Consider the following 14,638-nt stretch of genomic DNA (forward strand, 5'->3'; position numbering starts at 1 on the left):
AGCCAATAAACACGGAGCAGCCCCCGCAGGCAGACAGGCGGTGACCTGTTCAATAATCGGGAATCGCGGCATCACCGGGAAAAGCTGCAGGGACTGGGAGATGAACCGGAGCAAATCTGTCCATCCACAAACATTATCTCTGATTTTCCCTTTCTCCCCATCAATATTTCCTGAAATGCGTTGCCACCGAGCAGATTCAGTGCAGTTTAGCTGCTGGCAGACATTATTTGTGTTTGCTGGAGATCTTGCAGTGGGTGAAGGGACGTGGTTACAACGTGGGACCCATCGCCACCGACAGAACCTTTGGCACGAGCAAATTCAGGCGAATAAATAATTGTGGAGCACGCTGGCATTTAAAACTCATTTGGCACATATAAAATGTTTTCATTAATCCTCTCTGAAAGTCATGACCTAATTACTGATTTTTTGTCTTGTTGAATAATTATTTGCAGGGAACTTTTCTGTGATTTCCTCCCTTCAGTGGAACAAGTGGGAAATAGTGAATGGGCAGAGCCTGAGTTTTCCATGTGAGCCAAGGAAACCACAGGCTGCTTGGTTTACTGATAATTCTGGAAAATCAGGAAATAGCTTGCACTTAAAGCAAAAAAAAAAAAAAAAAAAAATCACATTTTGTCATGAAATATTATTTCAGTTTAGGGTAGTTCTGAATGTTTAATATATATATATATATGTATGCTCTCAAAAGTCTAATTAAACGTTGCTAAATAAAGTAGATCTGAGCAAACCCAATGAAATTTTAATGTCAAAGTTGAGCATAAATAGTTTGGGAAAAGAGAAGATCAGAACTGAGTGAAATGGTAATTAATGCTGAAATGCATTTTCACCAAACTTGAATTTTTTTGCCTTCTGTTTCTTTCCAGCTCACTCCCAGCAAAACCTCCGGAAACTTCCCAGCTTTCCAGAACAGGCCAGGATATTTCCTACCTCAGGGACGGGTTCCTGCTCTCAGTTGATGGCTCTGGGTTGTCCAGGAAACACTTTTCCAGGCTCAGTTTTTGGGGTTTTTCCACCTTCAGTGGAACACCTGCCCCGTGTTGGTGTTGGGTTCACTCTGTGGGTTCACAGAGGGGCTGAGGATGAGACTTGGCACTTTTTAATTTCACTTTCCCTTAGGTTCCCCCTCAGTGTTGTGTTTGGGGTTGGATTTCTGGTCTCCCTTCAGCTGTTACATGAGGTTCAAAGGTAATTGAACTCAGCGTTTCTCCTCAAACTGGGTCTTGTTAAATCTGGGCCTGTGGCATTTTGACAGAATCTGTTTTCAGGTTGAAAAATCTCTTTCCTGATAAGATTTTGGGTTGTTTTCCTGTTTGACTCCAAAAGCCTGAGCTGATCATCTTTAAAGCATCAGCACAATTGCTTACAGATGGACTTTTCATATAAAAATGCGATTTCCCCTTTCTCCAACCAGGCATTATTGCTGTTTGCCTGAGCTCAGGGGCTTCTCCTTTTGTTCATTTAACCTCAATATGTTCTGGATGAGTTTTTCCAGAGCTGTTGGTATTTTATTAGTTTGGAAAAACAAGCAAACAAAATTCTTGAATACTTGTGACACTGTTCAGCTTTTGACAGTTAAAGGGGAATATTGAATATACTGGTGCATGAAATGCTTTGGATTTGGTTTTGGTTCTGGATTTTGATTTTTTAAAAAAATTTGTTATTGATTTTTGGCACTGGATTTATAGAGTCCAGTGTCAGGACACCTTAATCCCACCTGAGCTGCCCCACACCGCTGACCTGCACACTCAGAAAGCCAAGTCCAGGGAATTTGGTTGTGAATGCTTTAAAAATAGAAATAAGTGATAGTTGGAGAGCAAAAAGGACTTCTTGGTGGAGGGCCAGGACTGGTAACTGAGGAACCGTAGCTGTACTGGCATGATTACAGATTAAAGTTGAGTATTAATGAAAGCTGGCATCCATTTCTGAAAATATAAATGCATTTAAGGTTTATTTCTCTGGGAAATCTGCCTTTTATGTAATTTAATGTTTCCTTGCTGCAGTAACACCCGAAATGTCCAGCCCCAGTGGTGCACCCTGCTCTGTGACTGCAGAACATCCAGGGGGCCCAAGGCCTCCAGACAGGCACCACACTTCGTATTTCAGCGCCTCAGGTGTATTTTGTAGGACAGCCAGAGGAGGTGTCAGAGGCCTTAGCTCAGGTTTCCACTCAGACTGGAGAAAGCCCTGCCAAAGTCCTAAATTTTACAAAATTGCAAGGTCTGGACCTTGCTCTGTGAGACTGGTGTGGTCTGGAGTGCTGAGAAAAAATAAAGGCAGGACTGGAAGGGTTTTTGCCCCAAGCACAGCTTGGTTAAGAACTGCTTTAGGGCACAGGGTGGGTGTTAAGGTACCGCGGCTGTGGGGACCCCCTGAGAGCTTTTTATGCCCATATGGATGGAATCCCAAAGGAGCACCTCCCTTCTCATGCTCATCTGTGGTGCCTGGTGTGCTGCTGATCACCAGAACCAGGAGACACGAGCAGACAGGGCCCTGCTCAGGCCTCATGTGCCTGCAGATGAAATTTGGGATGTTTCTGTTTGGCTGTTTCTCCCTGCTGGGACACATCCCTGGATCTGTGGAAGGAGGGGGACCAGTCCCAGCCCAGAGCTCTGCGTGTGCTGCATCCCAGGAGAATCCTCTTTGTCATCATCCTCAGGACTCAACTCCTTCCCTGAACAAAGATCTTCCCAGTAGCAGGGAGCAATTGGATGCAGCCTGATGTTGGATGCTGAATTTTGGGTTGGTTTTTTGTGATGTTTGTTCCTGCTCTTTCCCTGAGGGCAGCCTGAGGTCTGGAGCCCAGTGAGCAGCTTGGTTTGCTCAGGGCTGCCTCTGAGTGGGGCTGAGGAGCCACTGTGAGCTGGGAACAGATGCTCAGGGGTTTGTGCCACTAAACATTTGTCTTTCCAGGCATAAATCTTCCTAAGGAACTGCTCTGAGTGGCACAGCCCCTGTGCCAGGTGTGGTGTCCCAGCCTGGCTCAGGAGCACCCAGGAAAGCTCAGCCAGGCCCCAGCTGGAGATGTCCTGGGCCAGTGTCACCCACAGAGGGGACAGGGGCAGGGCCCGGGGCTGGGTGTGCAGGGCCACCAGCTCTGGTGGCACTTCTGTGCTGGGAAATTGCCGAGCAAACGTGGGTCCCACAACCACAGAATCGCTGGCACTGGAAGGATCACTCAGCCCACCTGGAGCAGTGACACAGGAGCACATCCAGGTGGGATTGGGGCGTCTCCAGAGAGGGAGATCCATGCCCTCCCTGGAGCTGCTCCAGGCCTTTGCCACCCTCATGGAAAAAAGTTCTTCCTCATGTTGAGGTGGAACTTACTGTGCTTAGTTTATGTTCATTGTTCCTTGTCCTGTCCCTGGGTAGCACTGGGAAGAGTTTGGCATCATCCTCTTGGCACTCCTTGGAGAGGTTTCTATGGATTGATGGGTTCCCCTCCCTGTTCTCTCCTCCTTCCCATTCTGTGGGTCTCAGGAAGGTGTCACACCATCCTCCCTGTGCCGTGTCCCCAGCCCTGGTCCCAGGCTCTCCTCTCTGCTGTCCCCCTGCAGCCCTTGTGCCCTCCTGGAGCCGATGGTCCCTCCTGAGCGCCCGGCCCCCTCTGCCAGACCAGCCATTTAAATTGTAAAGCACTCAGCAAAGGTAGGCAGAATTAAATTTATTCCTGAATTGTTGAATAATGTAATATTCGTGTTGTACATAAAAGAATCACAAACCACCCAGCCTGATTTTCCTATGAAAACATTTAACTTTTATTAAATCAAGACAGTTTTAAGGAGCAGCGAAAAAAATGAAAGAAAAAACAACTGAACCAGCTTTCAAAGTTGCCCTGTAGCCAAAACATCCATCTGAGAAGTTGAAGGGTTGATTTTATTTGTTTGTTTGTTTGTTCTCCTGCTGGAGTGTATCACCAATAATTAAAAAAAAAAAACAAGAAAAGGGAGAGAAGCGAGTTCAAACCCTTGGAATAAATTAGAGCCATCTCTTCAGGCTGCTGGGGGCTGCCTCCAGCCAGTTTGGTGTCTCCAGGATTTGGGAACGCTGTGCTGAGGGTCAGCCGGGCTCTGGCCCAGAGGGGACGTGGATCCCCGGGGATCCCTGTGGACCTCTGTGGATCCCTGGGGATCCACGGGGAATCTCTGATGATCCCTGTGGATCCCAATCCCAGCCCCACAGCCCAGGGGGGCCATGGGCAGGGCGAACTCCTCTCCCAGCCCAGAAAATTCCAGCTTTGGGGGGCAGAGATGCAGTTGGGGTCAGCGCCTGAGCACGCTGCAGGTGAGCCTCCCTTCAGCCAGGATTAGGCTCCGTCCCAGTAAAACATTCCTGAGCCATTAACGACCCTTCCCAGGGAAGGGGCAGAGGACCCTGGGCTGGAGCTAAGTCAGAGAGGCGAGACAAAGCCCAGGGGAACGGTCTGCGGGGAGCAAACCTGTATTGGCAGACAGCAAGATAAATTGGATGATCTAATAGTCCTTTTCCATCTCGAAGTTTTATGATTCATTTGTTATTTTAGCCATCTATATATATTTTTTATTTTACCCTAGAGGGGTTTCTTGAAATGTGTGCAATATATTCCTTTAAAAAAACAAAAAAATCACTTAAAAAAAAAAGCAAAGAGGTCGGTGTTGCGGGATCCAAGGCACCGTGGGGTGTGTTCACCAAGGCTGGGATGGGTGTGGCCCCCCACCCCATAAATAACCCCAGAGCTGGAGCAGGGAGAGGGAAAAATCAGGAGAAACCAATACAGGGTGGTGGTGTTGCTTTTTCCCCCCCTCTTTTTTTTTACTTTAAGTGATTATTATTGAAGGGAAAGAAGACTGTGAGAAATCCTGCGTGAGTTTTACTGAAACAGGCACATTCCTGTGGTTTTTTTACTCCCACAGCCTCTCCAGGTCAGTCTTTTTCTTTCTCTGCAGAGAAAGGCAAAAAAAAAAAAAAAAAAAAAAAAAAAAAAAAAAAAAAAAAAGAACGAATGACAAGAAAAACCCACACAAAAATCAATCCATCAAATGTCATTACAGATTTATTAAGCCTGATGTAGAAAGACTTTTAACAGTAACATCTTCAGAAAGCATAAAAAGAGCACTTCTGTTCAGTCTTGTGCTTTGAAAATCTAAATATATTTTTATCATATAAATAATTCTTTTCATGTTTTAAGTGCATCTGTTTTTTTTTCTTTTTTTTTTTTTTTCCCTTTTCAAATTTCCATTTTACAATTGGCCAAAAAACTGAAGTCTGCATTGACTGAAATGAAGCCATTTGCAAAGCTAATGATGTTGTGAAGCATGTCTGTGGTGAGCCATATCAGCTAGATTTCAGAAAGGTAGTTCAATGAGTGCAGCATTAAAATGAGGGACAGCCTCCAGCAAAATCATAATTGAACACACCCAAGTCCTTAATGTCTGCAGTTGGGTTTCCTGATGCAAATTACGATAACATTTCAGATGTGAGCAGTCGCTTTCCAGTAGCTGCAGTGGAAAAGAGACATTTTATGCCACAAAGGGAAGAATTACCATGTTTAAAAATGTAAATAATATATGTATAGAAACCTTTTTTATGGAAATGAGGCATTCAGGATTATGTGACTAGTTTGGGCTATTTTTTTTTTTCCTTTTTAAACACAACAGATAAAGATGTGTGATCTATTATTCAGGGCTTTAATTACAGTTCTAAAACTGCAGTGATTTTACTAAAAAAAAAAATCCCTGGGCATAAAAACTAATGTTTTCTGTGGGAAAGTTGAGGGATTTTTTTTTTTATACAATGTATTTACCATGGTGAAAATACAGAACAAAAAAATTACCGTTAATAGATTTCAATGCTACAAAATCATACACAGAAATACATCTTAAATGCTCTGGAATACAGTCATCTTCCTGTAAATCAGAAAAGGCCTTAGATAAATAGGTTTGACCTGATTTAAATTTAATGAGATACATAGTCCTGATTGTTAATAATTGGTTTGGGGGAACCCAAAACAATAAAAGCAATAATCTCCTCTAGTATAAATTATACGAATTTATTTAGCAATCAACCGAAGAGGGAGGGAAAAAAAAAAAACCATTAACATTATCAATTTGTTTAGTTTAAGTTAGTTATAATAAGCAAATAATTGGAAGCCAAATTGCCAGGCAGGCTTTGGGAAAGTGAATATTGGGAAGATGCCTGTGTGTGATGAAGCTCTGGGGCCACTAGATGGTATGGTCCTCCCAGCAGAAAGGGCTTTTTCCATGTAAGGACCATTCATAATCATCCAAACCAAGTGAAACATGGTTTTGATTAAAGCAGCCTGTTGGCTCAATAATCTTGGTAATTTTAAAAACATCCTTAATGTGGAAGAAGAACACTGCAATGTCAGAGATGGCCTTGGGGCCCATTATAAACAGCAACAAAATAAATAAGGAGAAGAAATGAGAGGTCATGAAAACAAAATTAAGCTAATGTTTCAAATTTTGACAATTATGAATTGTTCCTCCAAGAAGACATTAAAAAAAATAATTCAGGCACTATTAGATAAAATACAAAGAGAATAATTGTACATGTATGAGTTTCCCATGGGACTAAGCATGCTTTAAAAGCAAAACTTGACTTAGATTTCCCCTCTTCCCCCCGCCCCCCTTTTAGCCAGCAATTGGGCAGGTCTCATGCAAACACAGACTTGCTTCTCCGAGTTCCTCCAAAAACTCCTCTCTAATTCCTTTATGAGCCATTAAAAGATGATGACCAAGAAAAAAAACCCGAAGAAACAAAGATGACAAAGCGTATTTTCTATGGAAAAGAAAAATAATATCCCCCGTGATGGACCAATTTTTTCTTTTTTTGTAGGAAACCGAAACAAGCAAATATAACAAAATCTGTGTTCATACCATGGCAATAGAGTCAATATATACAAATATGTACAGTATAAAAATGCATCAAAGGCGCAACTTTTCATCCAAACAAGCTGCAGTGCCCGAGGAAGAGCAGCTCGGCCCCCTCCTCTCTAAGTTACAGGCAATATGTTCTATACAGCATGCACTGGTTACAAAATGAGTGCAGGAGCACCGAGACATTCGCCAGGGAAAGTCACCGCGAGGCCCCTCGCGAGGGAGTCCCGTTTGCGTTGTTAATATAAAAAATGGGTTTAATCTTGCCTTTTTGCCATTTGGAATATATACATTTGTTTTTTAAAGAGAAATGAGCTTTTGATTCTTTACTTTCCTTATTGTTTTCGAAACAGAATCCTAACACCACGGGTCACAGATGTAACCTGAAGATGCTGCCAACAACAAACGTGCGACGAACCACCAGCGCGGGGCAGAGCAAACCCATCCAAATTTACCAGTGTGGCCAACTGTGCTCCATGACTGAAATGGGGGTGGGTCCCTCCTGATTCGTGCTGACATGTTCCAGATAATAAAACCCAAAACAAACACACAGAGGAAAAGACCAACAGAGGATTAAGAAGAGGTGCCTGAGCACAAGACAAAAGGGCGCATTATACCAGAGACATAGGACAGAGAAGTACCCTGAGCCAAATAAGAACTGTTGAGCTTGTCAGCTTTTGCAACCTGTATTGCACATTCCAGCGTCTGCTGCGGGGTAAAGCCGAGATCCTGCCCTGCACATCCTGCAGGTTCCTGCTGCCAGCAGTGCCCAGCTGCTGCCTCAGCCACGGAGCCGCTGCCTGCTCCTGACGGGATGCACAAACACACACACACACGAGTGTGCCCGTGTCTGATGGGAAATGTCTGTGTGCACCTGCACATCTTCCTGGATACACACAGATATGCCATTCTTAAATGTTACCTGGACCAGTTTCTGAGTGAAAATATTGCCCACAGAATTCTCCCACATTTGAGGCAGTTGTGAGGATGTGCGATGCCGTGTGGGGATGGGGAAAGCGTTCCCTGCCATTAACGTAGCTGCATTTTTGCAAGATATTATTTTCATTTTCTTTGTGAAATACTGGTCTTTTTTCCCCCTGCTATCTGATCTAAGGAGTCTAATGAAAGAATTTGTTGCCTTTACTTAGATCAAAAAAGGAAAGGAAAAAAAAGTTTGCTCAGCTCGATGGTGTGAACTGAAGTGGAGCTGTACGATCCGCCAGGATTAGCGTTTAATCTGTTGTCTCAAACAGGGCTTTTTACAAAGACCTAAGGACATTTCATGAGCTGAGAGGGATGATGAACTGGAAGTTTATTACTCTGCAGTTAAGTCCAGTGGTACAAAAAGCTCACTTTAAAAAATACTCTCCAAAAAAATATTGTGCAGACGTTTTGGTACAAGTGTCGTCTGAAACTTCATCGACTCTTCACATCTCTTCTGGCACAATCAAAGTGAAAAAACCACCTCTAGACTGAAGGATCCTGGGATAAAAGTGCTTGCACTGGTATAAAAGTGGTCCAGCAGAGCAGAAGGAGCTGTACCAGTATAAAGTGCTTTATAGAGGTACAACTGGTGTTATGTCAGGACTTTCACGAGCATAGTCACATCGATATCAAAGTTTTGCAATCACCTCCCTGACATAACTAAAAACCTTCTGAAGTGCAGGAGATTTAATTTGCCCGGAGCTAGAGACTGAAGTTTGCTGAAGTTGTTTTCAAAACTGCCCAAACGCTTTTGGAATCTGAGGCTGGGACTACGAGGATGGTGTTTGGAGCTGGGTAGACAGAGGGTAAATCTGCTGGATTTGAAAGAGTGCCTCTGGATTTACACTGGAATAAATGCATCTGGAATCTGCCTTCTGTTTTTCAGACATTAGACTGAAATGGAAGGAGGTGGTTGCAGGGAAGATCAGCAGGGATGTGGCAGAGCACATGTGGGGTGCAAATGTGAGTCAGCTTTCAGTACCACTGCAAACCCCCTTATTTTTATTATTTTATTCTTTCACTTTCCTTCAGAAGACAAGTGGAGAATAAAAATTCTTAATTTTGTGTGCTTTCCACTGCAGGAAATAATGAAGAAAAAAAGAAAACCCAGGAAGCTTTTCCTTCTGGAATAACAGTCCAGTGGCTCACCCAGGGCCATCAACCAACAGGCTGATCTTGAGTTCAGGTGCTGACAAATCAAGACCTCATCGATGAAATGTGAATTGAAATCTGCCTTTAGATGCATGTACTTTATTGTTTTGTTACGTTTAAAAATACTACACTTGCTATGGTCCAACCTGACACAAATGGTCAAAGGTTGGGCTCGACAGTCTTGGAGATCTTTCCCAACCTAAATGATTCTGTGGCATAAAAAAGGCTCTGTTTGCACCCACCAATGAGAAACTCAAACTCTTCAGCACAGATATGGAAATGTTCTCACTTCTAGGGAAATTCAAGAACCTCTTGCTGACCATTTCCAACTGAGGACAAGGAAAGTTGTGACCTGTGGGATAAATTGTGACGGGGAGCAGGAAATCCAGGTGAGGAAAACCACGGTGTCACTGATCCTGCTGTGAAACCCAACGAGAAGCTGGTCTGGGGGCTCTTGGGTGGTCAATATCCAGGAATTACAGCTCCACAGCTCCTAACCTCAACTTCCTAGGAGCAGAAATGACACGTCGGGCTGTGCTGGGAGAAGATGGGCACATACCAGTAGCACTTGCTCACAATCTATCAAGGTGGCTCTATCAGTGCTCCTGCTTGGGGACAGATGGCCTTTAAAGCCTGCTGTAATTGCAACATATTGATCTGGAATCTGTGATCAATACTGTCTTTATAGAGAGAATTTTAAATATAAATTGCATCGTATATCTGTTGGGGAGGACAAAAGCCCTGTGTGATGGAGATCCCCCTGCGCCGAGCGCTCGCGCTCGCTCCAGCCCGGGGTGACCATGGAATATGGAGAGGGGACAGCCCAGCCAGGGCCACCTCTTCAATATCTGCCAAAAATCAGGCTGCCTTCCTCATTCCCTTGTGTTCTTAACAGGTTTGATCCCGAGGTAACACCCACAGCATCACCCTGCGTGTGTGGGATGTGGCTGGATCAGGCTGTGGGGAGCCAGCACAGAGCCAGTGTCCCCTTGGCAGCTCCCACCCCAAGCCCCAGTATTCCTCTGCTTCCTGGTCACCAAGGGCAGCTCGTTTTCCATGCAAATCCTACACGGGTGCTTCCCAGTGGGAATATCCCCTTCTGGTTTAGGAGCTGAACTGCGGGTATGAAGTAATCAATAAATATGGCACTTCATCAAAACATGATTAAGGAAAGAAAAAGAGGCCAAAAATTAGGGAAACAATCCTTGCCATTTGAATGCATGAGAGTTGACTCAATAGCCTGTAAAGCTGGCTTGGAAGGCTTCACCCCCTATCGTGCTAATATATAATTATTGATTTTTAAAATGACTTTTTATATCCTCCCTGATCTCTAAAAAAGCTAGGGAGGTCAGTCTTGTAAATACTTTTACAAGTAGGTAATAAAACCCATGATAACTTGCATTGACAAGTAATTACTGGGCAGGTTTGTTAGCAGATTCTCAAAGATTTTTTTTTAACCCAACAATTATTATTGTACTAATGACAGCCATTTTTAAAGCTAAGTGTCCTTCTCCCTCTCAGCTTAAGTAATAAGAGCCTGGAAAAAACACCTGAGACTGATCCACTGAAATTCTTATACATTAGGCCCCAAAGGGATGCTAATTACATCTCCTTGTTTTAAAATAGAACTTTTTTTTTCAAGTAATATGGCTTATTTTGACATGGATGGTGGTGGGAAGGGAGCTCTGGTTTCTGAATAAATCTTTCAAAGCAGTGTGTAAGGGTAACAATTCTTCCTGCTTTATTTCAGTGCAAGAGCATAAACAGCTTGGATATGTGGTGTATCAATATGCCACTTGTTAATAAGTAAGGACGTGAATCATAAATATTCGGCTGTTTGATCACCAGGCTTTTAATTAATGTTTTGATGATCTCCAATAAGAATAAAAGTCAGAACGATAGATACTGAGTAGCGACGACAGAGAAAAGATGCAATGATTTTCTGTTACCTGATTTATATGACAGAAAAACTATCAACTCATCCAGTTTCATACAGCGAAAAGAGAGGAGAGATGTACATTTTCTTTTTTTTATATCATATTGTAAAAAAAAAATAAAAATCACTTAATTCAAATGTGTACCTAAAACGTTCCCCGAGGACACTGATGCAGGCAAAATGATCCAGCTTTAGCACCGTGTGATAAAGGTTTGTGGCCAGATTTTTAAACAAAGTAGCTGTTCCCACACAGTGATGCTTCCTGAGCAAAACCTGACCTCCCTCAGGGGGTTTGGCCTTCCCAAAACCTCCCAAAACCTGTGCAGCTCCGGGGTCCTAGGTGGAGCCATGTGTCCTGTGGTCACCCTGAGCTCACAGGGCACCAGCAAAGCCTCTTTTCTGCCAAAATTGAGCAGCTGGTGCCCCAAATAGCCCCAGCTCTGGGTGCCGTGGGCTGGCCGGGGCTCCAGGCCTCCTTTTTGTGGGAAGAGGCTCCCGAGACCTCCCTGTGTGGGAATTCCTACAGCTTGGCCTTGGCACAGGTGCAAACCCCCGCATGGAGAATCCTATTAAAAGCCAGCCAAACTCCCGGCTGTGACAGCATCAGGGCTGGGAGCTTCACCTGTCAGATACTGCAAGCAGCCCAATGTTTTTTCCCTGCACCCAAAAGCTCAGGGAAAGGAGCTACATGTGCAATTTCTCCCCAGGGGCGATTTTCCGTGGTGCTCGTGGCCTTTGGGTTGGTGCCATGGGCCCCACCTTGTGCAACTTCACCTCATAACTCTGGCCTGGGCTGTGCAATTTAACAGCTTCTGAGGGGCTCGATGCTAATGCATTGATTTTGCTTTAATAGAATTTTGTTGTCAATGGTTGGTGCTCAGCACGGTGCAGGCTTCAATCTTACCCCATCTGAAGGCTCTGCTCGTTTCCAGTTGAGCTCCGTTCATTTCCAGTTGAATAGGTTAAGCAAAGACAGACCTCACTGTTCTCAATTCACTTTATGATCCTCCCATCATAAAAAATAATATCAGCACCTTGCTTTTCATGTCAGAACTACATTTGAGCTGCTATTCCCTATGCCCATGAGTAAATCCCATAAAAGCCGCCCTGTTGTACTGTCGCTATTTTTCCTTGTGGATGATTGATTGATGGATGAGTGCTGACACTTCAATGAAGCTATTTCGACTGCCATCTCAATCCGATGATGTGAGGGGTATATTTTCTGTCCATGCCTCATTACTTCAGAATGACATTCCTGGAACTTCATTTACTTTTTCCCTCCTTCCCTCAAGCGCCATATTTTTTCCCATCTAGGTTATGCATGCCATAAAAAAAGCAATTTGCTATTATATGTGGCATAAGGGCAACACTTTCCCTAGGAGGTAAATAAGAAGGGCCTTTTTTTCTCCTCCATGTTGAGTTTAGGGATCATGTCAAAATTTCCCAAGCAGTGCCAAAACAGGCCCTTCTGCACAGGCCACAGGGAATGCAGGGAACATATTCTGTCTGATTTTGTGACTGCTGCACTTCAATTATATCCTTGAACATCGCAAACAAAACAACAGGAAAAGACACCCCAAAGCCCTTTCTGATTTGAGAAAGAGCCTCTTCTCCACTTGTGCCTCGCATACTTTGAATATTTCATTTGCCAAGGAATAGCGATTTACAACTTGATCCAGACTTATTTTTCCTTGGAGAATAGGGGAAGTTCATTGTTAAATGCAGAGATGGATTTGTCTACTGGAGGTTGCTTTCTCTGAGCGAGAGCAAACAGGGCTGCGCCTGGATTTCCAGGCAGTGCACTAGGAAAAGTGGGACTCGTGACATTGGCATATCCTGGAAGATTCTGGGAGTTGACTTGGGACACGATTTTAATCTGTGTAATACAGTATTCCCGTTAATAATAATGTATAATTAAGACATCCGTTAAAAATCCATAACGTTAATTTAATGGAGAAAATCTAATACAGTTCTATTGGAATTTTTACGTTAAATTAACTTTAACGGGCTTTTAATGGATGTCTTAATTAGATCTCATTATTAACGTGAATATTCCACAAATTAAAATTGGGGCCTCGAAGTTTTAATGAAAAAAGTTACAAGCACAAATTTGAAATAGCCATTTTTGTAGCCCCCTTCTCCCAGGTCGGGGTGGGTTTGAAGGCTCAGCCAGCGGTGCTCGCCGGGCCGGACAGAGCTCGGATACCAGATTCTGATCCCATTTTTGGTGGCACAAATCCAAAGTCACTCTGTTGACCACAACAGAGCTTCAGATTTACACTCACCTAACTGAGAAAGGAATTCTACTTTTATTCTTTTATATCTATATATAGATATTTATATAGTGATATTTATATATAGATATATCTATATTTATATAATGTTCAATAATCTAACAATAGTACTTTTGTTTAAAAATCCCTCCATCCCATATGTCTCGTCATAAACCGTAATGGAGATTTAAATATATATATATATCTGAGGAATAAAACAAACTGAAAATAATCCATTTCAAACAAATCTTTGGCAGCAACATGGTTAAGCATAACTATTTGAACAACTTGCACAGAAGATTAACATTGTTCAGAGGTTTTTTGGCTCAGAATCTGTTTTAACTTAATAATTCTTGTACTTACTGTGATGTATTGATCCCTAGTGCAATGACTGGATTGGGCAACCCAGGTGCAACAGTAATAGCTGCACAGAATAGAAACATTTCCTTTAGACAAACTATCCCAAAGGGGTTATAAATAGGAAATGGACATTACCATGAAAAGTAAAGCTTCCAATGTGACTGCATCTTGTGTAGCACACTTGGACATTAAACTATGAAGAATTTTTTTTTCCTGTCAAGTGTTACAAATTGACGAAATAAGTACATCAATGTTCTCAGTCATTATCTTACTTCAGTGGCACTTTGTTTTAGTGACAGCAAAAAGGGACAGTGGAGACCAGACAGCCCCAGTGCAGTTTATCAATGAAAATCTAATATCGTCCATAAGCAGGGGAGTGGAAATCAATACTTCATTACCAAATTGTTAGTGAGGATGAAGAAGAATAGCAGGAGTTTTTTGGCAGCCTCCTCGGTCCGGGTTGCTGGGAGTTCAATGTCAGGGCCGCGGTGCCGAGCGGGGCCGGCGCGGAGCTGGGCTGGAGAGCTGGACTAAGGCATTCGTCCTGCAAGCACAACAACAACACAGCCACTGTTACACGGTCTGATCACAGCCCACACCATTGACCAGGCACTGTCGGCCACTGAAATGTCTGCAAATGAGCTCTGCTTTATTTTGTGCACCCACAGGCTCACAACAAGCAAGGACACACAAGTGTGGATGGAATCCTGGTTCCACAACCATGCAGGGATCAGTGGGCAAACTCCAGCTGGTGCTGAGGCTGTGCCTGGTCACTGAGCCCCTTACTCTGCTTTTCCCTCATGTTCCTTAAACTTGGAGTTCCTTCCTACAGCCAGCCAAGAACATGCTCTAAAATCCTCACGGAGAGTTGGACATCTCGGTATCCACACAGTGTTTAATCACCCCGCCATTGCTGTGTTATTCCTGCTTGTTGTGGCACCTCCCCAGCATTAAAAGCCATCTTCCAATAGACCTTTTCCATCCTGCAGCTGCTAAAAGTGCGAAGTGACTCAAGTTGTGAAGTTACTGCTACACAGAGACAG

This window comes from Coloeus monedula (assembly GCF_965178545.1).
Source record: "Coloeus monedula genome assembly, chromosome: 17".
NCBI lineage: Eukaryota > Metazoa > Chordata > Aves > Passeriformes > Corvidae > Coloeus > Coloeus monedula.